Here is a 27,625-nt window from a genome sequence, read left to right as displayed (position 1 = left end):
TAATTTTAGGGGGTCGGGGCCCGTCACCCCCCCCCCCCGATTCGCCACATTATATATATGCAATGCATAACTTTTATTTGGTTAAATCTTAAAATTACATATTAATTTTAATTAAATTTGTAATATAATATATAAATTTTGATTTGATTTAATTGTATATATTAAAATTTGATTTGAATTAATTATATAAATAAAAATTGATATTAATTTAATTATAAATCTTTAAAAGAACAAATAAGTTACGTTATTTAATAAATTTTTAATTTTGCATTAACTGTACATATAAAATTTTGATTTTGATTCAATTATAAACCATTATAAATATAAATAAGTTAAGTTATTTAATGACTTAGGAAGCCACAATTGCATTGGTAGAATTGTTGTTTCCTTAACATGATAAACTAGATTTTGAATTAGACTTGTTCGGGTGGCCTTGCTCGAAGGTCCGTCTGAAAAATGGGAGGGTTTCAGTAAAAATATAAGCCTGAAAAATGAATTGAGACAAAAAAAAGGGGTCGGGCCTCGAGTAAGGCATTTTTGGCTTGAGCCTAGCCCGAATTCACAAAAGGACAAAAAAATCCACTATTTTTTGTTGTTTTAATGCTATTTTCTTGTTGTTTTCTCCCTGTTTTACTATCATTTCACTATTATGTTGCTATTATTTTGTTGTTATTGTTTAGATATTGTATAACACTTGTTTTACTGTTAATTTTGTTATTAGTTTAGAGGTTTTTGCTTGTTAAATTGCATCTATCTTAGTATACATATTTGATAAACCATAATTTATATATATTTTTATCCCATGCTTAGCGCATTTATGGATGGTTTCTCCTTAGAATTGGTGAATTCGATGCTCCTAATCCTTTAATTTCATGTTTTATACTTAGGTGAGCGTAAGAGAGTGAAAGAGCAAGAAACGGGCCGAAAACGGAGAAAATGGACCCACGTGAGAAATCAACACGGCCTAGACTTCCTCACACGGGTGTGTCACATGGCCGTGCCCATTTGGCAGGATTGAAGCACGACTTACACGGGTAGACTACACGCTCGTGCTCATTTAACAGCCTTGACCACGACCTTAAGTAATCCCACACGGGCGTGTCCCTGCCGAGCCCAAGTTTAGTCCAATTCGAAAAAGGCCAATTTTGGGGGTTCTTAGACATTCTAGAGCCTATCTAAACACCTAAGGAGACACTTAGAAGGGGACACGGAGTAGGAAGCAAGGAATTACTCAAGGAAAGCCGATTGATCCATCTCAAGAGCCGAATTCATCATCAAGACTGAAGATCTCCCTTCAAGTTCCTTCAGGAGTTTTGGGTTTTCTTATGTTTTGTTATCTTTATGCTCTTGAGATGTTTTCTTTCATAAGTATGAACTAAACCCCCTAAATACCTAAGGGGAATGAAACCTAAGACAGATCTTATTATTATTATTTGAATTGTATGATAAATATTTGACTTGTTCTTAATTATGTATTCTTAATTCTTGTTTTAATATTTCAGGATATTGATTCAAGTTAGCGCTCTTATTCAGAGGAGGAATAAACCCTGTCTAAGAGTAAAATTGTCATAATTAAGAGAAGTTGATTGCGCGCCTAGAGATAGGGTGACAAGATTTTGCCGGATTAGGGTGAAACCTAATAAGGGAATCCATAGATCGAGTTAATACAATTCTAGAGTGTTAATTAGAAAGAGATTTCAATTATTCAACCTAGGGTTAGACGTTATTAGTCTCAAGAGGGATAATAATATAATTTAGGGATTTCTACGGATCAAGTCAAATGAATAAATCATCTGATTCAGAGTCAAATAACAAGTGAAGTCTAGAAAATTTTTCCTTAGGTATTGTCTCAATCAATCGAATTTTCTCAAAAGTATTTTCCTAAGTTTTCTTTCTGTGCATTCTTAGTTAGTAGTTAGTTTAGATAACCAAACCTCTTGATTTTTAGGCTAGATAATAAAAAGGAATTAAATACTGGTACTCGTAGTTCCTTTGGGCTCGACAATCTGGTCTTGCTAAACTATACTACTGTTCGATAGGTAAACTTACCTTAATCGTGATAATAAGTTAGTCTCAAGAACGATTCATTTATAAATCTTTAAAACCTGTTACGAATATCACGCATCAAGTTTTTGGCGCCGTTGCCGGGGAACTAGGTTATTAGAAACACTCGATTTTTATTACTTTAGCCATTTTACTTTTATTGCAATTAAAATTTTTATTTTCTTTTCTAATTCTTTATTTATTTTCTTCTGACGGGTTTTCTAGTTTATGACCAAAAGAAACCCGTCAGGACCACTACTTTTTGACGGTGAGATTGACTGCATAGTTCACAGAAACCGACGAGAAATGAGGCGAAGCCTAAGATACACAAAGGACGAGCAAGAGGACGATACTTCAACCACAACTGAGGAGATGACTGAAAACCAAGAAAATCAGCTACCTCTTGCGATTGTTGCTGATCCAGTAAATCAAAATCCTGCTCCACGTACTATTTATGATTATGCTAAACCTTCTTTAACAGAAACTGAATCGAGCATAGTTAGGTCTATTGTTGTTGCAAATAATTTTGAACTGAAACCTAACACAATTCAAATGATACAGCAGTTTGTTCAGTTTGATGGTTTGCAGGACGGAGATCCCAACGCTCACTTGGCAAATTTCCTAGAATTTTATGATACATTTAAAATTAAAGGCGTTTTTGATAATGCCATTCACCTTCGGTTGTTTCCCTTTTCACTAAGGAATAAGGCTAAACAATGGTTGAACTCGTTACCACGAGTGTAATGACTTGAAATTCACGGGCACCAGAAAAGTGAGTTATAGGGCCTCCGTCTTAGTGAAATAAGTTCGAAAATAATTATTAAAAATATTTATGAGCCTAGTGGTGTGTCTAATTAGGATCTAATTAAGTGAATTTAGCTTAATTTAGAGTAAGTAATAAAAAGGATTAAATTGAATAAAAGGTAAAAGTTTAATTATAAAGCAATAGAAAATAAAAAGGATTAAAATGGCAATTAAGCCATTGACTACAAATGAGGTGGCATATTGGTGAAATAAAATCAAAATTTTTTTAGGTTTTATATATTATAACGATTATTATTATGGTTTTATATTAAATTGTTATGATTATTTAATTGATAATATATTATAAATAAATTAAATAGAAGACAATTGTATGGTAATAAAATATACATGTGTAAGAATTGTATTGGTACATTTGTAATTTAAATATTTAATTACTTATAATTTAAGTATAAAGATATTTTATAATTATTAATTGTATTAATTAAATCATGAGATTTTTATTTAATAAGCAAATTAGATAATGACATTTGTAATAATATAAATATGTACACTTGTTATATAATTATTAATTTACTTAATATTAAAGTAAAAGATATTTTAATATATTATATTAATATTATATTATGTTAATAAAATAATAAAGTATAAAAGAATTAAAGAAATAAAGAAACAAAAGGGAATAAAAACAGAATTGAAAACGGGAAGCAGGGGAGACAAAGAGAAAGAAAAATGGAAAGAAAAATAAAAGAAAACTAAGGATTTGAAGCTTGGAGTTAATTTGGTAAGTCAATTAAGTCCTTTTAGTTAATTTTGATGTTTTAGGAGCTTTGAAACAAGATTTTGATGAAATTAAGTTGATAGTTCAAGAGTTCATATGTTTCCAAGTAGGGTTCATGTTGGAAAAATTATGGAATTAGGGATTTAATTGAATGAATTCTAAGTTAGAATTGATTAAGGGATTAAATTGTAAACTAGGCTATAAGTTTTATGTTGTAGGGACTAAATTGAAGAAATTTCGAAATTAGGGAAATATGCTGGAAATTTTATAGTTAAATATAAGTTTAGAAAAAATTTGAATAGAAAAAGAGAGTGAATTGGATTAAGAAAATAATTAAGTTTAGTTAGGATTAAATTGGGAATAAGGTAGGAGTTGTTTAGAAATTTAATTATTTATTATAATTAGTGCTGTAAATAATAATGTAAATTACTATTATTTTCAGTAGCCAACAAAGAACCTGAAGCATCAGCATCGAAAGGAAAGGAGAAAGTCATCGAGGACTAAAACGGGAGAATTACGGTGTGTATTACTATAATTCAAATTTTAATTATTATTGATTGCTGAAATTTTAATTGTTATGTATGGTAAATAAGACTTGAGGTAAGTATGTGAAATTGATATGAATATTGAGTGAAAATGAAAGTGATATAAATTGAATCAAATTGAATTGAATAAGTGAATTATGGAATATGTGATTATTTGAAAAGTGTATTGATTGAAAATAAATAAATTGTGACAAATGTATGGTGTTGATGGTATACACTTGTGTGAAAATTAATTTGTATATGAATTAAGATAATAGATATTTGAATTGAATGAGTATTGAAAATTTTTGTGTAAATGAAATTGAAATTAGAAAAAGTAAAATAATACCCTATTAACTTGTCGGACTAGATTCGATACAAATGGCATGCCATTGGATTTGTGATGTGATGAAGAGATTGTAGTTTGGCCGAGAAGATGTTTCTGTTATTATATACTTAGGTTTATCCGAATAGGCATTTAATGCCTTATTGGTGTGTTTGGGAAGATATATTATACCGGTGTGTTATGGAGGATTTACAATATTCCGAGTGTGTTTGGGTTGGATATTCTGGTGTGTTTGGATGGAATCCGCGTATCTGTCATAGTCCGAGCTTTGTTAATAGGGTAAATAATTGAAATGAAATTTTGAAAATGAGATTATTTGTTTTAGCATTATTGAAAAGTACGAGAAAGAATGTATGAACTAAATTATGAATTGGGTTAGTATGAGAAAAACGAATTATGAATTTAAGATTTATGAAGTAAAATAATTATATATAAAAGTAGTTTAAATAATTATAAAATTTATGGTTGATGTTTGTAATTTATTAATATTAAATAGTCTTGATTTATAGTAATACCATTGAGTATATCCATACTCAGTATCTTTGTTGTTTCCGTGCCAGGTTAGTAGAAGTCAAGTGTTCCGGCTCAGCATCCAGAACAATTCCGACTCCAACACAAATTTGGTGATGTATATTTTCTTTTGGGTAAAGGTGGCATGTACATAGGTGTTGTTTAGTCACTTGAATATGTATATTACTTTGGGTAGTGAAGGATGAATTATAAAATTTAGATGGTTAAATGAAATGGTAAGGAAAGTACATGATATTTTGATACATGAACATTAAGTTGTTAAATGAATGAAGTTTTAATCAATTTTGAATGATGCTATGATAGTTATTAAGTTAAAATTTTGTTAATGATATAAATATTAGTTATATGAATGTGAAATATTGGTGTTAGTTGTTTTGGTTTGAATTTGCAGGAGGTTTAGGTAAAAATAAGCAGAAATGTTGCCGAAATTTTTATAAAAAAAAAATTGGAATACTCGAACAAGTCCCGTTCTACTTTTAATACGTGTTTGAACTTCGAGAGTTCAAGATAAGGACTTAATTATTATATTATACTATGAAAGTTATATTAATTGTAAATTATTCGTAAGTTGTTTAATATGTCCGGTAATGCCTCATAACCTCGTTCCGGTAACGGTTTGGGGTTAGGGGGTGTTACAACGAGGGTCAATCACTACTTGGGAACAAATGACCGAAAAATTTTTATTAAAATATTTTTCGCCGGCTAAAACAGCCAAATTACGTAATGATATCTTTTCTTTTGTGCAGATGGATTTAGAAACACTCTACGATGCATGGGAGAGATATAAGGACCTTTTGAGAAGGTGCCCTCACCATGGGTTACCGCTTTGGCTACAGGTTCAAACATTTCATAATGGCCTGAATCCTTCGACTCGACAGATGATAGACGCAGTCGCTGGCGAAACCATCAATAATAAAACACCTGAAGATGTTATGAATTTATAGAAGAGATGTCACTGAATAATTATCAGTGGCAAGTCATGAGGACAAAGCCAACAAAAGCATCTGGCGTTTACAACGTCGATTCGGTCATCATACTCTCTAATCAGGTAGAACTCTTGAATAAGAAAATTGATGGTTTTCTTAGTTCTTCACAGGTTCACCCAGTAATGCAGTGCGAAGCAAGTGGAGGTGGATCGAGCAACCCAGAATACCCACCTTATAGCCACAACATGGAGAACGAGCAGTTAAATTACATAGGTAATAATCCTCGATCTCAAAATAATCCTTATAGTAATACTTACAATGTAGGTTGAAGGAACCACCTAAATTTCTCATGGAGAGGCCAAGGGAATCAGAGAACACCACCTCCAGGCTTCCAACAACCATCCTACCAACAAGAGAAAAAGCCGAACCTTTAGGACATGCTAACAAAATTCATCTCGGTGTCAGAAACTCATTTCCAGAATACCGAGACAGGCTCGAAACTTAGATAAGCCAACTTGCCAAACTGATTTCTGAACAACCACAAGGTAGTTTACCAAGTAACATGGAATCTAACCCAAGAGAACAACTCAATGCGATTACCACTCATGATAAGGAAGGGTTAGTTGAGCCTGCATCAGAACCGAGGCAAGGAATTGTGGTAAGTCAAGATAAAGGTGAGGTAGTCCATAGTGAGAAAAAAGGGTAAGTAAAGAGTACAAACCACGGGTGTCATACACAAACGCGACAAAGAAAGACCGTACAGAAGAATAATTCGATAAATTCCTTAAATTGTTAAAAAAGTTACATATTAACTTACCGTTTATTGAAGCTCTTTCGCAAATGCCAAACGCAGACAGATTTTTAAAGGAGCTTTTAACAAATAAACGAAAGTTGGATGAGGTGTCGCATGTTGAGTTGAATGCAGTTTGCTCAGCCATATTACATAATAAGCTACCCAACAAATTGAAACATCCAGGGGGTTTTACAATTCCTTTTTTAATTGGTAGTTTAGATATTCATAATGCATTGGCTGACTTAGGGGCAAGCATTAATGTTATGTCTTATAAAATGTTTAAACAGCTAGGTTTTGGAAAACCCAAACAAACTAGGATGAGCATCCAATTGGCTGATAAAACCATTAGATTTCCTAGGGGTATTGTTGAAGATGTTCTTCTTAAGATCGATAAATTTATATACCCAGTAGACTTTGTTGTTCTAGACATGGAAGAGGATAGTAACGCACCTTTAATTTTAAGACGGCCCTTTTTAGCAACTGCTAGAACCATTACTAATGTTGGTATAGGTGAACTCACACTTCGTGTGAGAGACGAAACAATTACCCTTCAAGCTCGTAATTCGAATAACAGATCAAAAATTAAAGGTGGTTGTATAAATCATTCTACTAGTACTGATCATGTGGTAAAACCCTCTGTGCAGGAAACAGTTACGAAGAATGCATATGAGCCGTGTTTAAACAACAACAAATGACCTATCTATGAAGAACGAAGGCTACAAATCGATGAGCTAGATGAATGGTAGACACAGAAATCGAGAACACCCTATAAACCGAAACCTAGCCAGGACGAGCTCAATACCTTACCAAATCAACTTAAGGTTGGAGACAAAGTACTACTAGATGCAACAGATCCTCGTATTACCACTTCTGAACCTAATGAAGAAATTCCTCTTACGGTACTCAGTATTTTCCCATATGGTACAGTCGAGGTAAATTATCCCAAATTTGGCACATTTAAGGTAAACAATACTCGTCTTAAACATTATGTTGATAAAGTTTATAGCAGGGATAATGAGTGTAAACTCCTCGCACCACCTTGACCATGCAGAAGAGAGGTAAGTCGAGCTTAGACTATAAATAAGTGCTTCTCGAGAGACAACACGAGCACTAACAGTGTTAATTTCTTTAAATATTAGTTTTTAACATTTAAGATACTGACCGAATCATGGAACGTAGGCTTTCTAAATACCACACGGCCAGGCACACGGGTGTGCATTAGGCCCCGTGTGCCTGGCCGTGTGAAAATAGGGCAAGATTTATCCCCAACACGGGGTGCGATAAGTTGCCAATGCCGTACGATATGGCCATGGGCGAAACTGCTAAAACAACATAGGCGTGAGACACGCCCGTGCCTTGAAATCGTGGTTGAAATTGAGAATGTAACACGAGCGTGCGACACGTCCGTGCAATCCACCCATGGTCGACACTGTCAAAACGAACACGGGTGTGGACTTATGTACACGGGCGTGGGAGAAGCAAACGAAGCAAGACACAGCCGTGCGACACGGCCGTGTGCACCAACACGCCCAAAGAACACAGGCGTGGGCTGAATGTCAGACGCGCCCAAATTCAAAATTCACGAAACACACGGGCAAAAATTAGACTCAATCTTTGGACAAGTATAATAAGAATAACATAAATAAAAAATTGTACTAAAATTTTTGTATGAATTAACCCTTATCTTTATAAATAATTTTATAGCTTATCCCTTCTATTTCTCAACCTGATTTTTTTTTTTACTTATTTACCTTTTTGGTATGGGCCATTTAGATAGGAAAACAAAAGGAACTTGGCACATGTTGCTTATCTTATTTATGTGATCTTAAATTTTATTATTTGATACATTAATAATGATTTTTTTTAATTTTATAAATAAGTTAAAATTTTAAATATGTGCATTTAAATTTTTATTTTCTAAAATATCGATTAAGAAATTTTATTTTTAAAATATCGATTAAGGACATGATTTTTAATTTGCATGTGGAGTTGAAAAAAACCTCTATCATTAACTTATCGAATAATTATCTATACAAAAGTATATTCAAAATTTGAGACAATATAAGTTGTACTAATTTCACAAAAGACTTAATAGACGTTTTTCGTATTTGTATATGTTTTAAAAAATAATTTGTTTAACCGAAAATAATTTATTAGTAATAAAATTAATTTATTAAAAAATCTTTAAACTAATATATTATTTTTAAACAAGTCTTTATACTTATTTTATAGTTAAATAAACCTTTAATTTAAAATTTTTACCCATTAAAACCCTTAAAATGTCATAATTTTATTAGTCACAAAGAATTAATCATCACAAAGAATTAATCTAAATTTCTTACTAACTACTAGATTAAAACCCATTTTATTTACCAAATTCTTTTTAAAATAGCATCAGGTAGGAAAATAAGCATGGAATGCAAACACTGAAATGTAGTCTTTCAATTTTATTAGCATCTAATAGTATCAATATTTCATACCGCACCAAATCTAAACAATCAGGAGGCTCTTTAATACTGTCTACTAAGAACCGACCACTAATAGATCTGGTTTGTCTTAGATGTCACGTTTATACTGTGAGTGCAGTAAATGAATATGATGTTGCCACATCAGCATTTCTTAGAGACAAGATGGGCTAAATTCCACGTGCCGCAAGAAAACAATTTTGACATGCACAGCTGGAAGGACATGGCAGTTGTGCCTTTGCTCATCGTAGGTCATAAAGAATGACGTGGCTGGTAATATGTCCACGCAAACACCGCCTTTTCATATTACATGTTCTGACTTTAGTCTTGTCAGATGCTAACGTCATATTATAAAATTTTATTTTAACATTAAAATAATTGATGTCGCGATCTTACCTAATCTGTTGGGTATGAATTATCTCACTAATGTTCTAAAGTATGATAACAAGGGTCTTTGCATAAAAAAATCGAGTCGAAATTATGATATAAAAATGCAAAATGATATAAAATAAATTATTTATAAACTTTAAGTTATAATTTAAACATAAATACTTTACTCTTTTTTAATAAAGTTTTAATCCAAAAATTATGTTAGACGTGTTTGAAGAGATACTTGAAAACTTAATTTGATTTGTATTTAAGGGTTTTTGAGACTTGACCTAAAATCAATAAAATTTGTTTCAATGATTGACAAGTTATGCGTCGTGAAATTAACTAAAAGTTTAACTAAGGCAAATGCACTTATCAATTAATAGTATAGCTATGATGAACATATATATTATTCTCACTAAGACGAAAAGTACAAGTAATTGTCGTCTTTTTATTATTTAACCGATAAATTCAAGTGATTGATTAAAAACTAAAGTTAACTTATTTAATTAACTAACGAACACAGCAAAGAACAAAACAAGTAAATAAACTATTAACAACCAAGAATCGAAACAATACCTAGGAAAGAATTCACCTAGATTTCATATGACATTATCAATCTAAATTATGCAATTTCTTTACTTAGTAACTTTATCCATAGAAATCCCTAAATCATGCTAATATCTCTTTCGAGAGTAAGAGCAACTGACTCTAGGTTGATTAATTGAAATTTATTTCTAATTAAAACCTTTATTATCGCATTAACTCGATTTATGAATTCCCCTATTAGATTTCACTCTAATCCGATAGATTTATGTCGTCCTATCTCTAGGATTGCATGCAACTTCACTCAACTATGCAAGATCTACTCTTAAATAGGGTCTATTTCTCCTCTGATTTAAACACATTAAACATGGATCGGTAGTCTAAAAATATTGAACCAAAATTAAGCACACATAATTGAGAATAAGAAACTAAATATTTTTTTGCGTAAAATAAAAATCAAACAACAGAATCTATCGTAGGGTTAGTCTCCCTAGGTATTTAGAAAAGTAGTTCACGCTTGAAAATAAAAACATCCAAGATACAGTATAACCGAAAGAAATAAAGAAACTCATGATAATCTCCTAAGAAATCAAATGCAAATCTTCAATCTTGACGGAAATCTGTTCAGAATCGGTTTCATTGGTGTTTTTAAATATTCTATGACGACTCTTTCATATCTTCTTATTTTTGTCATATATACGTCTTAGAATGCTCGAAAAACCTAAAAAATATGATTTCTCGCAACTTAGGGTGCAAATTTACGAAAACAACACGGCCTACCACATGGTCGTCTGGTAGCCTGTGTGGATCACACGGCCGTGTGGAATGAATCAACCTATGTGGCTCTTTTAGCTTGCTTCGATTTTTTTATTTTCACTATTTTTGCTCCCAAATGCTCTATTATACATAAAAACATGAATTTAAAGGATTAGAGGCATAAAATTACAATTAACAATGAATAATCACCCAAAAACGCATTAAGAATTGGGTTAAAATATGTTACTTTTAGCACTTATCATCGAAATTTGATCTTGTAAACAAGTTTGGATCCAAGAGTCTTTGAAACTTGTTCTTGGATGGATGATTCCACTTCAAGATCTTCCAAACTTGATATTAAATTATGTACTTTATCTTCTTTGTGTTGATGCATCATATTACGGAGAGCTTTGATCCAAGTGTTTTTGAGACTTGATATTGGATGAATAATTCCACTTTAAGAGCCTTCTAGACTTGATCTTAAAAATGAGTTTAGTCTTTTTTATGTTGGCTGAATAAGATGATATCAACCCTTTTTAGAACCAATGAAGTGTTCTTCATAATTTCTTTAAAATTTTTTTAATTCTTTGAGATTCAATTGGTATTTTCGAGAAAACTTTTATATTTAAAATCTTCTCTTTGAGATTCAATTTCTAAACTTGTGAAGTTATGTTGAATGACTTAAAAGTGACTTTTTTTATAATGTAAGTCAATTAAGTAAAAGAGAGTAATGGGTTAGAATTTAGTACACTGCAAATGTACTTTTTTTTATTCCACAAGTAGCCTTAAAAATTGACATGCATCTCTTTTTTCTAAATATGTTATTATGCCCCTATTAGACACTTATTAGTCTTTTAACCCTACTTATAGATTTTAAAAGCTCCACTAATAATGTACTAAATATTTTTCTCAAAACGATGAGGCTAATTTAGGGTTTAGTCAACTCATATTATTTATAGGATTATACAATATATATATAAGAAAACAAAAGAGAACCTAAGTGAACTTCTAAAAATTGTAAAACTAATTACAGTCAAATCATAATAAAATAAAAATTGTGAAAATAGAACGGTTTACAATGTTTGTACATGAAACGATAGGAAGATGAGTGTGTTGCCATTGGAAACCCATTATTACCAAAGTCTAGGCATGCTACTATATACTACTTCTTTTTCTCCTCAGACAAATTGGAATGATATTAATCGTAGGAAAGAGGTGTAATAACAACCAACAATTTATCTAATCTCTTAAAACAACATTTCTACAAATTTTAGTAAATTAAAACATATGACTTATCCATAAACGGTCTTAAACCCAGACAAAACATAGTACTTGTGACATTCCGAATTTTTATTGTTAACTTTGTATAATTGTAGTAAGATTCTACTTCATAACTTTGCATAATTGGCTAGATGGTTAAAAGTTGGTGAAATTATCCTTGAGACTTGAGTTTGATTCTCCTCTTTACCATAATTTTTATTTTCAATATTTTTGGCCCAAAACCCTAGTTGTGTCATTTAACACCCCAAACCCAGCCTGAATGTTATGGCCAAATCTGGCGATGTCACATGAAAGTGCTTTCGAAAACTAAGTCGTTGATAAACCATTTTCCTCGTTTAAATAATTTTCGTCATCTTATATTATCTCTAAATCAAGTTACTTGTTTCCAAATCATTATCCATTTATTTACAAGTCGTTATAATTTTTGGAAGCTTTTAAAACAGTTTGCGTAGTGGTGGGTGTTTTGAAAAAAAGTATTTGTAACTTTTGACAACCCATGTACCCTACCACTAGTGATTATAAATCGTAAGCAATGACAAACAAATCCAAAATTAAGGTAAAAATCCATAAAGGCCTTATTACAGTAAAAATACCCCAAATAATAATACTTAAAATCATAATCAAGTACGAAAATATATGTATGGTCGTGTGGCCACCTCTGAGTCTCTCGCTGCACCAATCCGCCTATGATTGAAGATTACTTGTACAAATAAAACAGAAGGGGTGAGTTTACGTAAACTCAGTGTGTAATTCTCATGCACAAAAATAGATAGCATATAGATAATCACAGTCTGGGCATAAACCCTTTTTCAATAACAGTGTCAGTCCAGTTTGGGCCTTAGCCCATCTCAGTACAGTAACAGTAACATATATACAGTCACAAGAATCCTACCCAACCAACCTTTACACACCATCTCCGTCCAACCCTACACTCCATGTGGGGATATAATCAACCCACCCATCCCTACACTCCAAATAGTACCGAATGCGGCACTATATAGTGGTTTGCAGCTGAGCTACCAGTAAATTATGCTCGAGGCCTTTCAGTGCACTTCCTTCGAACAATATCAACCCCAACCCAATGCAATGCATTATACAATTATGACATGCTATAATCATGGTGCAGTACATACAATATCAGTTTAGTGAACATCATCATGCTCGATAACATGTACATATATAAATCAGTCATACAATTATTTTATTCAATTAGGGGTCTATGTAAGCTTACTAACCCTACAATATGTCCACAGTTAACTCGGGCGACCCGTGCAACCTTAGCAGTCAAACAGTGAAAATGGGCGCACACGCCCATGCCCAGAATCCCACACGTCCGTATGGTTTACCCATGTGGGCCCACACGCCTATGTGGCCCACATGGCCTAAATTGGCTGAACCTGTGTGGCACACACGGCCTTGCCCAGCCATCACATGGCCGTGTCATGGGCGCACTGCTTGGCTCGTCGATCATACACCCGTGTGCCATCACACGGCTTACCACACGGACGACCACACGCCATTGTAGCATCGATAGTAAACTTTTTTGACTTTTCACTGGACCTCATTTCCTGTGATTAGGGTACACACTTGGTATGAGTTTTGACGCGTAAGCACTCCCAAGCACTCCAAGTCCTAAAACAAAGATACACAACGTCGATTTAGCAATTAGTTAATGAATTCCAACATTAAGGAATTGGCAAAAACCCAACCAACAGCTGAGGAAAACTTCTTCTATGCGTTCTAAACCGCTGACGAATGATCTTTTGTTCCACAATCTGTTCTTAAATACAAAATACCAGCCTTTAGCAACCATAGATTGCTCTTTGATACTAAATAAATTTCCAAACCAAAAGATACTTACTACACCGAAAGGACGAGTCCAACAATTCCAATCCCGACCAAACCACGAAAGAGGAACCAATCAAAAAGAAAGTAAAACTGAATATCATAGATTTGGGTAGAAAGAAAATGACAAGAAAAATAAAAGCAAAGAATTCACGTCAGTTATTTTATTTTTCCTCTCCTGAATGAAAGATAAAAATTTCAAAGAAAAAAAAAAGATCTTTCCCCCATCCCTTCATTCACCCCTTAAAAATCTCCCCCCCCCCTCAACTCATGTATTCAAATTTCTAGTCCAATACAAACTCTTCTAACACACAAACCAAAAATAATGTCCTTGCAACGACTCGAACACAGGACCCCTTCCGCACCAACACATATCTTAACTACCAAACCCATTCTAATATAAGCTTACCAATAATTAACTTAAGCCTACTGAGAAGGGTTAGGGCTTTATTTATAAAAATATCAAAGTTTGCCCAAGTCAAGGCTTAAACTTGGGACCTCTCACACATACCCAGAACACTTAACCACTGAAGCAGATACTCAATTGTTTGTTATATTTTAACAAAACAGAAATATAACTTTTGGAGCATTACAACTCTACCCCCTAAAAGAAAATTTTAGCCTCAAAACTTTTACCTGATCAGAACAGATGAGGATACTGCTGACGCATCGCATCCTCAGGCTTTCACGTGGCCTCCTCAGAGCTATGGTTATGCCAAAGAACCTTAACCAGTGGAATCGACTTCCTCCTCAGAACCTTTACATCCCTATCCAATATCTGTACCGGCTCCTCCTCGAAAGTCAAATTTAACCTAACCTCGATCTGCTCTATTGGAACAATATGCATTGGATCAGAGCGGTAGCACCTCAACATCGAAACATGAAAAACATCATGAATCCAATCCAACCCTGGTGGTAGCTCTAACTGGTAGGCAATCGACTTCACTCGTTTCAGAATAAGTAAGGCCCAATAAATCTAAGGTTAGCTTGCCCTTGCGACCAAACCTCAGAACTTTCTTCCAAGGCAAGACCTTCAGAAACACGAAGTCCCCCAATAAATACTCAATCTCTCGTCTCTTCAGATCAATATACGGCTTTTGCCTACCAGAAGTTGCCTTCAGATGGTCTCTAATTAGTTGAACCTCATCTTCAGTCTCAGAAACTAACTCAAGGCCCAGAACACGTTGCTCGTCCAACTCAGTCTAACATGAAGGAGTACGACACTTACAACTATGCACAACCTCATAAGGTGCCATCTGTATACTAGATTGATAACTATTGTTATAAGCAAACTCTGCTAGCGGCAAGTACTCTTCCCAACTGCCACAAAAATCAATCACGCAACTCCTTAACATGTCCCCCAGTATCTGAATCACCCTTTTTGACTGACCGTCTGTCTAAGGATGGAACGCAGTACTGAAGTCCAATCTAGTACCTAGAGCTTCATGTAGTTTCTTTTAGAACCGATACGTAAAACAAGGATCCCTATCAAATATTATCGAAATCGGTACCCCATGCAGTCTCACTATCTAAAACACATATAGTTTTAGCCAGCTTCTGTAGAGAATAATTAGTATGAACCGGTATGAAATAGGAAGACTTGGTCAATCGATCCACGATGACCCATATGGAATCATTCTTAATGGGTGTGAGGGGTAACCCACTAACGAAGTCCATAGTCACTCGTTCCCACTTCCAAAGTAGAATCTTAACTGGCTGCAACAATCCTGAAGGTAACTGATGCTCAGCCTTAAGCTGCTGGCATGTCAGACACTTAGTCACAAATTCAGTAATCTCTCGCTTAAGACCTGGCCACCAGTATAACTCACGAAGATAGTGGTACATCTTATTTCCGCCAGGATGCATAGCATAAGGGCTATTATGCACCTCTCACAGTATAGACTGCCTTAACTCAATATCTTTCGAAACACAGATTCTCTTACGAAAATAGAGTATTGCTTCACTATTTAGTCTAAAATCCACAGTATCCCCACTCCTAACCTGTCGTAAGCGAAGACCCAACGACTCATCCTCTATCTGTTTACCTTTAATCTTATCCATCCACGTCGGTTTAACTTGAAGCTCTGCCAACAAACTACTATCATCAAATAAACTGAGGCGAGCAATCATCGCCCTCGGATCAGTCATAATTAGCCTTACTAGAATGATATTTGATCGTATAGTCATAATTCTTAAGCAGCTCAATCCATCTACGCCGCCTCAGATTCAACTCATTCTGAGTGAGGAGGTACTTGAGGCTCTTGTGATCGGTGTAAATGATACACTTCTCACCATACAGGTAATGTCTCCAAAATTTCAGTGCGAATATCACAGCGGCCAACTCCAAGTCATGCATGGGATAATTCACCTCATGAGTTTTAAGCTGACGAGACGTGTACGCTACCACCTTACCCTCCTGCATCAACACACATCCCAAATCGACATGTGGTGCATCACTGTAAATAGTAAACTCTTTCTTAGACACTGGCTGTATCAAGACAATGGCCTCATTCAGTACCTTATTGAGCTTCTCTAAACTTTCTTACTACGCATCAGTCCAATTAAACGGTATACCCTTACGTAGTAGCCTAGTCAAGGGTGTGGCAATAAATGAAAACACCTCTACAAAATGTTAATAATACCTACCAATCCCATAAAACTGTGAATCTCTGATACAGTATTAGGTTGCTTCTATTTCAATACTGCATTAATCTTTCGAGGATTGACCTTAATCCCTTCAGCAAAAACCACATATCCCAAAAACGTCACTTCACAAAGCTAGAACTCACATTTATTGAACTTAGCGTATAGTTGTTTCTCTCGCAAAATCTGTAGAACCACCTTGAGGTGTTCATCGTGCTCATCATCAATCCTCGAATACACCAGTATGTCATCAATAAATATCATTATGAACCGATCCAAATAAGGCTAGAACACTCGGTTCATCATATCCATGAAAGCTGTTGGTGCATTCGTCAGTCCAAATGGCAACACTAGGAACTCGTAATATCCATAATGAGTCCTAAACGCCGTCTTATGCACATTAGCCTCATTAACTCTCAACTGGTGATACCTTGATTGGAGATCAATCTTAAAAAAAATCGAAGCTCCTTGAAACTGGTCGAATAGATCATCTATCTTCGATAGGGGGTACTTAATCTTGATGATCAGTTTGTTCAGTTGTTGGTAGTTAATGCATATACACATGGATCCATCCTTCTTTTTCACAAACAGAACTGGTGCTCCCTACGAAGGCATACTATGGCGGATGTACCCAAGATTCAGTAGCTTTTGAATCTAAGCCTTAAGCTCCACGAGCTCATTCGGTGCCATTCTATAGAGAGCGATGGACACCGGAGCTGTAGTAGGAAGGAGTTCAATCCCAAACTCAACTTCACGGTTCGGAGGTAACCCAAGTAGCTCTTCAGAAAACACATTTAGAAAATCCCTTACCGTTCAGATATCTTTAACAGATGAACCCCTAGATTCTGAAATTAGCCAGATACATCTCACATCCCTTACGAACCAACTTTTCAGCCCTTAATGTAGAAATCATATTTGACAAGTAGTTCCGACGTTCCCCAATTACAACTACCTTATTGCCCTCCTCAGTCCTCAGTACAACCCGCTTAGTGGCACAATCTAAGTTCACTCGGTGTTTAACCAACCAATCCATTCCCAGTATCAGATCAAACTCTCCGAAAGAAAGTTCCATCAAATCAGCCAGAAAGATAGCCCCTTGAACCTCTAAAGGAACGTTTCTAAACAACTTATTTACCTTATCAATTGCCCCAACGGACTCAGTACAGTCACCACACTCGTAGTGCTCTCAACCGAGATACCCAAATTCCCAGACACAGTACAGGCTATATAAAAGTGAGCGGATCCTATATCTATCAATGCAGTATGTGGTACATCATAAATAAGAAATGTACTCGTCATGACATCCGGAGCATCTGCCTCCTCATGACAATAAGCAGCATAAACTAGAGCTGGTTGTCTCGCGTCAGATTGACCTGCACCTCTGCTCGGTGTTCTCTGTCCTCGGCCCAAACCATTACCACTGTCCAAACCATTTTTTCGTTTTGAAAATGGGTCGACCTTTTATTTTGAAAATAGAAACGGGAGTCACCACCAATCCTTTTATAAAGTGGGATCGGGTCACCTCATGATTGATCATTTTAATAAAACATTTTGATTTATTAAAATGTCGATTTAGGTCTACGGAACTCGAGAAAATAGGTTCGGGAGTCGGTTACGTACGTGGAAGGGTTAGCACCCTCGTGTGCCTAAAATTGGCACCTAATTGATTAATTAATGTCTTAATGCCGAAAGTTGAAAACTCATAAAGAATTTAAAATACGATCCCTCTTTTTATTTAGTGTTAATTTTACAAAAAATGTTTGGATAAATTGAAGTGGATGCTAAAGACCTTCTTGTCCCGAAGTAATAAAATGTCGTATCCAGTACGTTAGGACACGACATTTTAAACCCTCAAGAATAAGCTTGTCTTTTGATTTTCAAAACTCATGAATTTTAATTTTAAAAAGGATATTCGATCATTTGGGTCAAACGAGGAAAATCGAAACCTAGTACGTTAGAGCACAATCTCTCGAATTTCCAAATGTGTAATATTACTCTTTTTTTTATTTAAAAGTCATGTATTTTGATTTGGAAGGATATTTGGCTTTTTTAAGTTTAATGAGAAAGTTGAAACCCGTAAGTTAGGGTACGCTTTCTCATATTCCTTAAATGCAAAATATTATTAATTTTCAAAATTTTAATTTTGTACATTTGGGTAAAAAATAGGTAATATTTAAAAATACGCTTAGTTTATTCAATTATGGTACGACTAAAACATAAGAAATATATCACATTTAATGAATAATAATAGTGCAACATGATTTATAAAAATACGGCATAATACACATGTTAGAATAAAATAACAATAATAAACATTAATATGAATAGCAATGCCAATGATAATGATAATGATAACCAAAATAAAACATAAAATGTACCATAAATAAAAAGAAACCAATAATAAAAATCAGAAAATACAATAACATAAAGAAAATAAATGAATCCAGTAAAATAAAGTATAGTAATAAAAATATAATAATCTAAGAAATCCGAACTAAATGAAAGAGGATTTAACCGGCATTAAAATAAAATTTAGAATCTAAATTTAAATAATGAATGTAAGAATACAAAAAAGGATTAAATTGCAATCAGAATAAAACGTGTGGTACAAATTATAAAATGCAAAAATTAATGAAATGAAGACAATGACCCAAATGATCGCGTGAGAAAAAAATGGAGGCCAAAAAGGAAATTATTCTCGCTTCCCAGAAAGCACCGTTCCATAAGGGGTCAGAAAGGGATAAAATAAAATTAAACGGTAAATTTAAAATAAATAAATAAACAAAATAGGACCAGATTGAAACAACTAAAAAATGCGGAAGAGCTGAAGTAGCAAATAGCCCATGAAAGCAAAAAAGCACGGATCCTAGTTTATGTGGGTCGGGTTGCACGCGGGTTGCACCAAACGACACCGTTTTGGCCATTGGGATTAAGGCCTAAAACGATGCCGTTTTAAATTTGCATAAAAGCCAAAAAATTTCTTAAAAATTTCATTTTTTCTGCCTTCTTTCTTCAAAAAAATCTAAAACATTAGTTTCTTTTTTTTCAAATCCCTCTCAGCCCAAACTTAGATTCCGGCGATAGACCACCATGGCGGCCGTCGGTTACCGGTGATGGTGCCACCAGCCACGATGGCCAGAAAATCAAGAAAACCCCATCTTTTTGAACCGTTTTTATTAATAAAGCCTAGATTTGGGAATTTTAGTCAAAAATAAAAAAGAAAAAGAGATAAAAACAAAAAGAACCCTTCAATCTAGGTTTTTTTTTTAAAAAAAAGGTTACCTTTCATTGGAGGTGACGACCTCGGCCACTCTTGGTGGTAGAATCCGAAGCAATGGGTAAGCTTCTCCTATTTCTTTCTATTATTATATATGTGTGCCAGTAACAGTAAACGAGGATCACCTTTAGAATTTTGTATTTGATTGCTCTGAATATTTTTTGATATCGATTTCTCTTTCGTGAATAGAAAAAAAAGAGACCTCATACATTGAAATTTTTTTGCTTTTTATAGCCGAAAGTGTTACAAATCTTTTCTGCTTTTGCTACTATTCTGTTGTTTTTCTGTTTGTCTTCTTTTGCAGGTGGAGCAGTGGTGTACAGAGGTACGAAGAGGGCAGCTGGTGCTGGAGGCTTCTGAAAGCTGCTGCCACGCAAAGGGTGTAGCTAAGGTTTCTGGACATGTCAAACTATGGGCCACTTAGGCCTTGTATTTTTAGGGCTGTTGTAATTGTAAATGGGTTATGTTTTATTATTTGTATTTGGGCCTGGACATTTGATTTATTTGCTTGTCTAATTTGGCCTGGGCCAAGCAAAATAGGCATATTACAACTACCACTGGCTTGACCACGGCCTCTCGGTGGCTACTGAACTACCCTCGGTGGTGGTGCAGTACAAATGCCAGAAGCTTGCATCTGATTGGACCTCTGCGAACAATCCCTAATACAGTGCTCTAATGAACCGCACCTCAAGCAAGGCAAGCCTCAGTTCTTTTCCAACCCTCGCCCTGATGGCGTCTACCACAGTCAGTACAAGGCGGCTATCCAGTAGCAGCTATAGGAGCCCCAACTCTGATCAGCCCATCAACTCTAGACTTTTTCTTAGGCTTTTGAACGGAACTCGAGAGCTCCAACTCCCTCTTATTCCTACATCTTTCTCTGTTCTGGCGCTTCGCGCACTTCACTCGCCTTATCAACCAGTGTCGCAAAATCTCACTCCCTCTGTGGGGATATTAAAACCCTCAGATTATCCCTGGGGCTATCCTCGAAGCGAGCATATCTCTCATACTCAGTCGTCACCATACCTCGCGCATAGTGGCTCATTCGTAAAAATTCAGCCTTATACTCAACCACCAACCTATCTCCCTGTGTTAGATTCAGGAACTCTCATCGACGGGCATCTACGTAACTGGCACCCACATACTTCCCCTGAAAAGCGGTCTTAAAGAATTTCCAAGTTAGTCGATCGGGCTGAGTGCCCTCCTTAACGGTAAGTCACTATTGATATGTCTCATCACGTAGCAGTGATACAACACCCTTTAATTTCTGCTCGGGGGTATAGTCCAGATCATCCATGATCCTCTTTGTGGCTTCAATCCAATACTCAACCACATTAGGGGCGACCCCAGCGACACCCCTGAATATCTTAGCTCCATTAGACCGGAGTCATTTCGTAACTGACCCTCGGCCTCCAACTCTAGTATTAGGCCCAGCGACCCTTTCCAAAATCTTCAACATGTTCTGGGATAGTGCATCGTCCCCAGCCACTCGATCATGAGACCCTGACCCAGACCCAGTCTCTATAACAGGCGACACCGGCATCTCGCTAATGTCTAAATTCCGCATATCGCCCAGTGAAGAGGCCTCAGCTTGAGCCTCTTTACGACCTCTACCGCGGCCTCTTGTACCTCGTCCGCAAGTACCTCGAACGTTCATTATCGTATAGCGTTTATCTGTATTTAACATTTTATGCATCGATTCTGATTTGATAATTGTTTAACAAAAGTTTTATGCGAAACGATGATCGATAATTCGAATTCGTTTTCGTTCAACGTAGTGTCTATCAGTTTAACTACAGTCTTAGTGTACACTATTTTGAGTGTTTTCAGTACAGTCCATCTATAGTAGTCTTAACATATACAACTTATAGCAGTTTCAGTCAAAACATATAACAGTTATAGAGAACTTACAGGATTAGCACCGGAGACTCGATGTACCACACGTTCAATAAAAATATTTCAGTGTTCAAATATCAGTTAAAAACAATTTTTTCTTTTTACAACCCAAATCCACAGTCGAGTTTTGCAGCCTGACTCTGATACCACTAAATGTAACTCCCTAAATCTGACCTGGACGTTATGATCGAATCTGACGATGTCACATGAAAGTACTTTCAAAAACTAAGTGTTGATAAACTATTTTCCTTATTTAAATAATTTTCGTCATCTTATATTATCTCTAAATCAAGTTATTGGTTTCCAAATGATTATCCATTTATTTACAAGTTATTATAATTTGCAGAAGCTTTTAAAACGGTTTGCGTAGTGGTGGGTGTTTTGAAAAAAAGCATTTGTAACTTTTGAAAACCCATGTTCCCTACCACTAGTGATTATAAATCATAAGCAATGATAAAAAATCCCAAATTAAGGTAAAAATCCATAAAGGTCTTATTACAATAAAAATACCCCAAATAATAATACTTAAAATTATAATCAAGTACGAAAATATATGTGTGGTAGTGTGGCCACCTCTGAGTCCCTCGTTGCACTGATCCGCCTATGACTGAGGATTACCTGTACAGATAAGACAGAAGGGGTGAGTTTACGTAAACTCAGTGTGTAATTCCCATGCACAAAAATAGATAGCATATAGATAATCATAGTCTGGGCATTAGCCCTTTTCAAGAATAAAGATGTCATCCATTTGGGCTTTAGCCCATCTCAAGATAAGAATAACAATATATATACAGTCACAAGAATCCTACCCAACCAACCTCTACATACCATCTCTGTCCAACCCTACACTTCATGTGGGATATAATCAACCCACCCATCTCTACACTCCAAGTGATACCGAATGCGGCACTATACAGTGGTTTGCAGTTGAGCTACCAGTAAATTAGGCTCGAAGCCTTTCAGTGCACTTCCTCCTAACAATATCAACCCTAACCCAATGCAATGCATTATACAGTTATGACATGCTATAATCATGGTGCAGTACATATAATATCAGTTCAGTGAACATCATCATACTCGATAACATGTACACATATAAATCAGTCATACAATCATTTTATTCAATTAGGGGTCTAAGTAAGCGCACCGAACCTACAATAGGTCTACAGTCGTATCGGGCGACCTTTGCAACCTTGCAGTCAAATAGTAAAAATGGGCTCACACGCCCATGTTGTCTGCCCGGGTGGGCCCACACGCCTGTGTGGCCTACATGGCCCAAATTGACCGAACCCTTATGGCACACACGGCCTTGCCCAGCCATCACATAGCTGTGTTATGTGCGCACGGCCTGGCTCGTCGATCACACGCCCGTGTGCCGTCACACGGCCTACCACCTGGGCGACTACACGCTAGTGTAGAATTAGCAGTAAGCTTTTTTGACTTTTCGTCGAACTCGTTTCCTGTATTTCAGGTACACACCTGGTATTGATTTTGACGCTTTAGCACTCCCCAGCACTCCAAGTCTTAAAACCAAGATATACATCATCGATTTAGCAATTAGTTAACAAATTCCAACATTAACTAATTGGCAAAAACCTAACTAATCACTGACAAAAACTCCTTTTGTGTGTTCTAAACTGCTGACGAACGATCCTCTGTTCCACAATCTATTCCTAAATACAAAATACCAGCCTTTAGCAACCATAGATTGCTCTTTGATACTAAAGAAATTTCCAAACCAAAAGATACTTACTACACCAAAAAGACGAGTCAAACAATTCCAAGCCCGGCCGAACCACGAATGAGGAACTGGTCTAAAAGAAAGTAAAATCGAATATCACAGAGTTGGGGTAGAAAGAAAACTACAAGAAAAAAGGAAGGCAAAGAATTCACGTTAGTTTTTTTATTTTTTTCTCTCCTGAATGAAAGAGAAAAATTTCAAAGAAAAATAAAATAAAATAAGATCTTTTCCCTATCCCTTCATTCACTCCTTAAATCTCCCCCCTCCCAACTCCTCTATTCAGATTTCTAGTCCAATACAAACTCTTCTAACACACAAGCCAAAAATAATGTCCTTGCAATAACTCAAACACAGGACCCCCTTCGCACCAACACATATCTTAACCACTAGACCAGCAAGCCCATTCTGATATAAGCTTACCAATAATTAAACTTAAGCCTACTGAGAAGGGTTAGGGCTTTATTTATAAAAATATCAAAGTTTGCTTAAGTCAATGCTTGAACTTAAGACCTCTTATACATACCCAGAGCACTTAACCACTGAAGTAGATACTCAATTGTGTGTTATATTTTAACAAGACAGAAATATAACTTTTGAGGCGTTACATGTCATCCCATGTGGTAAATCCTAGTGTGTATATATATTAAATTCTTATTTTTCAATCACTCTTTTGATCACTTTTCTGCTTCTCGTTGTCACCCCTTCTTCTATTTTCTCTCATCTTTTGCAATTTTCTTTTCCTCTCTTTTTCATTATGTCGCATCTAAGCCTTAATTTTATTCCATATTCTTCTTATTTATTCCACTATTGTCATCGTCCTAGTGAACAACCACCATTGTTGTCGCTGTCCATTGGAAACTTCCCACCTTCTTTTTATTTTTTTCCTTCTTTATTGTGGTACCATTTATTTTTGGTCGATTATTGCTACCATTTTTCACACCATTTCTGCCCCTTGAAGCCCCTTAATCTCACTTCTTTTCTTCTTTATTTGCTATCGGTTTTGCACTTCTTTCATCACAAATCTGAATCTGGAGTGTAAGTTGAAGTTTGAACTAGATTTAGTATTATTTTTCCCTCTTCCTTTACTCTCTTTAATGGCCAAATCTATCAGAGTTCATGGTCGAAACTCACATGTGTTTTTTTTTGTATTTATTTTTATGAAGCTTCAGATCCAAATCACTTGGATCAGCAGTAGCGCCAGAAGTTGCTTGTTCCACCCTTTAATGTCAAAATAGAGTAAGTATTAATCTCTAAAATCAAATCTATAAAGCCAATCTTTTTCTCTGAGTTGGCGAACCCTTTAGGGTGATTAAGGGTTGATTTCTAACAACTTTTCTTGTGTTAGGTACAGATTTGAACTAGATTTAGCTAGATCTGAAACTTAGAACCTGTAGATTAATGATAGTGCTTTTATTTCGCGTTAATCAGGTGTGGATCCTAACTTGTTGTGTGTTAATGATTGTCATAAGAATATCTAAGTGTTACTCTGGTGATTGGCCGATTATATATGTGGTTTAAGTGTTATGGCCGAATGTTCTAAGGACTTAAAATGTGTCTATCCAAATGTGTAAGTGCTATAAAGATTTAAGCTGATTGTATGATTGCTAAAATTGGTTGAACTGCACTGTTATTACTTGTATTGTAGCATGCTGGTTGATATTGTTAAATTGATTGCATAATGACATTGATTGTTATCGTATATTGTTTGCATGTAAGTGTCGAAACCTTTTTTTGAAATAGACTTTTTATTTTAAAATGAAAATGGAGTCACTACCAATACTTTTTGTTAGGTGTGATTAGATCACCTCAAAACTTAATCATTTTAATAAAAAAGGGTTAAATTTACTAAAATGAAGATTTTCAATATACAAAATCCAGGAAATGGGTTCGGGAGTCGATTACGTATAAGGAAGAATTAGCACCCTCATAACGCCCAAAATTGGTACCTAGTTGATTACTTGATATTTTAGTGTCGAGAATTGAGAATTCAAAGAAAATTTAAAATACAATCCCCTTCTTGCATGATTTGATTAAAATATCACTAGCTAAATTAAATTTTATGGAAAGAGCCTTCTTATTTCTAGTTAATTGAGAAAAAAAGGATCATGTCCTGTAAGTTAGGGCAAGATATCTCAAATCCTCGAAAATAAGAATACTCATCATTTGATTATTACCTAAGTTCTATGTGTCTTGAATTTTAAACAGGATGTTTGGTTATTTCGGTTCTAGGAAGAGACCATACTCCGTAAGTTAGGAACACGACTCCTCAAATCCCAAAAATAATGAACATTGCCTCGGTTTTAATTACTTCTTATGCATCATGTAAAAACGAATGCACCACTTAATATGAGATGCAATTGAGCGTAGTGCGAAAATAAATAAATGTATCTAAGCATAATAGATAATTTGGTAATGACTAAAATAAAATAAAATAAGTACACGAGTAAAAAATTAAAATAAGAAATAAAATAAAATAATTTGAAATGACCATAGTAAAATAATAATATAAGAACAAAAATAACAAAGATCACTATAATCAAATAGTAATAATGCAATTATAATAATAACAACACAAATCGATGATAATAACAATAATAATAACAATTATGACGTGGTTAATACCATATTTAATAATGAAAATAATAAATCAAAGATAAAAGTAAAATTGCTTAATTTAAAGGGAAAAATGTAAATAATAAAATTAAAAATGCTAAAACAAAAATACACTAAAAATAAATGAGTTAAATTAAATAAAGGACCTAATCAACAATGTGGTAGAATTTAAAGGATAAATTACGAAGAATTTTAAAATAAAGGATTAAAGTAAAATAAAATAGAAAAAAATAAAGGGACTCAGAATGCAATTATCCCAACCACTGCACACGTGTCACATTTAAAGAAGTTATCAGTGAGTTAGGGGGACCAAATTGAAAATATAATAAAATTTAAAGTATAAAATTAAAAAAAACAAAAATAGAACATAAAGGGTCAAATTAAAATAAAATGGAAAAATACAGGGACTCAAAGGGTTATTTTCCCAACCCAAGTACACGTGTCATTGCCTCAATGGGTCAACAGTGGGTCAAGGGACCGATTTGTGAGAAAATAAAATTAAAGGGGTGAAATTAAAATAAATAAAAAAGGAATAGGATGAAATTAAAAAAGAGGAAAAAGGTGAAGGACCAAAATGGCAATTAGACCATCACTGCGAAAAAACACGAACCCTAAAGCTATTTGGGTCAGATCTTTGGGCTGTGCCAAATGACATCGTTTTGGGCGTCTGAAGCCAAGCCTAAAACGATATCGTTTTAGGGGACTATTTAAATTTAAAAAATCTAAAAAAATTCATTTTAAACCTCTGTTTAAAAAAAATTTCTTTCACTCTTCTTTTTTCTCTCAAATCCTTCCCTTTGTCTGGTTATAAAGACAGCGAACCTCCGCCATGGCCACCTATCATCGGTGTAGGCAACCATCGCCTTCGATGGCAAGAAAATTGAAAAAAAAACCCTTTTTTTTAGCCCTTTTCTTACAGAATGCAAATTTGGGATTCAAATCCCCAGAAAATCAGTCAAAGTTTGACTGAGGGCAGAGAAACCTTTTAGTTACTCCCTTTTTCGACGAGGCCCTTGAAGGAACCCTAGGGGTTTCAAGGCTTCTCGAGTTGGAGAAAGGGGAAATTCGCGACGACGCTTAACAGGTAAACCAAAAAAAAAAATTAAACATTTTGTTATTCTTTTTTATGCTTGCTTCGAAAATAAAAATATAAAACAAACTACTTTTTTTTAAGCTTTGTTTTTTTTTCTTCTATTTCATTCCCTGTCGAAAGTTACAAAGGATTCAGGCTTTATAGCCGAATATTACAAATATTTTTGTTTTCCTTTTTTTTTCTTTCTTCGCTTCTACTTTTGCTCTCTATTTTTGTCCTTTTCTTTTTTTTTTTTGTAGGTAGCATGGAAGTGGTGGCAAGAGGCCGAAATCAATGGTAGCATGGAGCTACACACCTTTGCCATTTTGGTGCAATGGTGGCAGAGAAGGTGTCAGCCTTAGATGGCACTGCAAACATGGTGTGGGAAGCGAGAGCTAGAGACTTTAGGGGGAGCCAG

The 27,625-nt window shown here is 34.9% G+C and overlaps 1 non-coding gene across 1 annotated transcript; it reads right to left on the bottom strand.

Annotated features, from left to right (window-relative positions):
• Nucleotides 1–5,700: 5,700 nt before the first annotated feature.
• On the bottom strand, nucleotides 5,701–5,807 carry LOC128294339 (small nucleolar RNA R71). Its single transcript, XR_008284651.1, has one exon. It is a non-coding gene; the product is annotated as a small nucleolar RNA R71 (small nucleolar RNA).
• Nucleotides 5,808–27,625: the final 21,818 nt, after the last annotated feature.

The sequence above is a fragment of the Gossypium arboreum genome, chromosome 6 (assembly GCF_025698485.1).
Source record: "Gossypium arboreum isolate Shixiya-1 chromosome 6, ASM2569848v2, whole genome shotgun sequence".
In the NCBI taxonomy this organism is placed as follows: Eukaryota; Viridiplantae; Streptophyta; class Magnoliopsida; order Malvales; family Malvaceae; genus Gossypium; species Gossypium arboreum.
The sequence above is the reverse complement of the archived record's forward strand: the minus strand, read 5'-3'. Positions and strand labels throughout refer to the sequence as shown.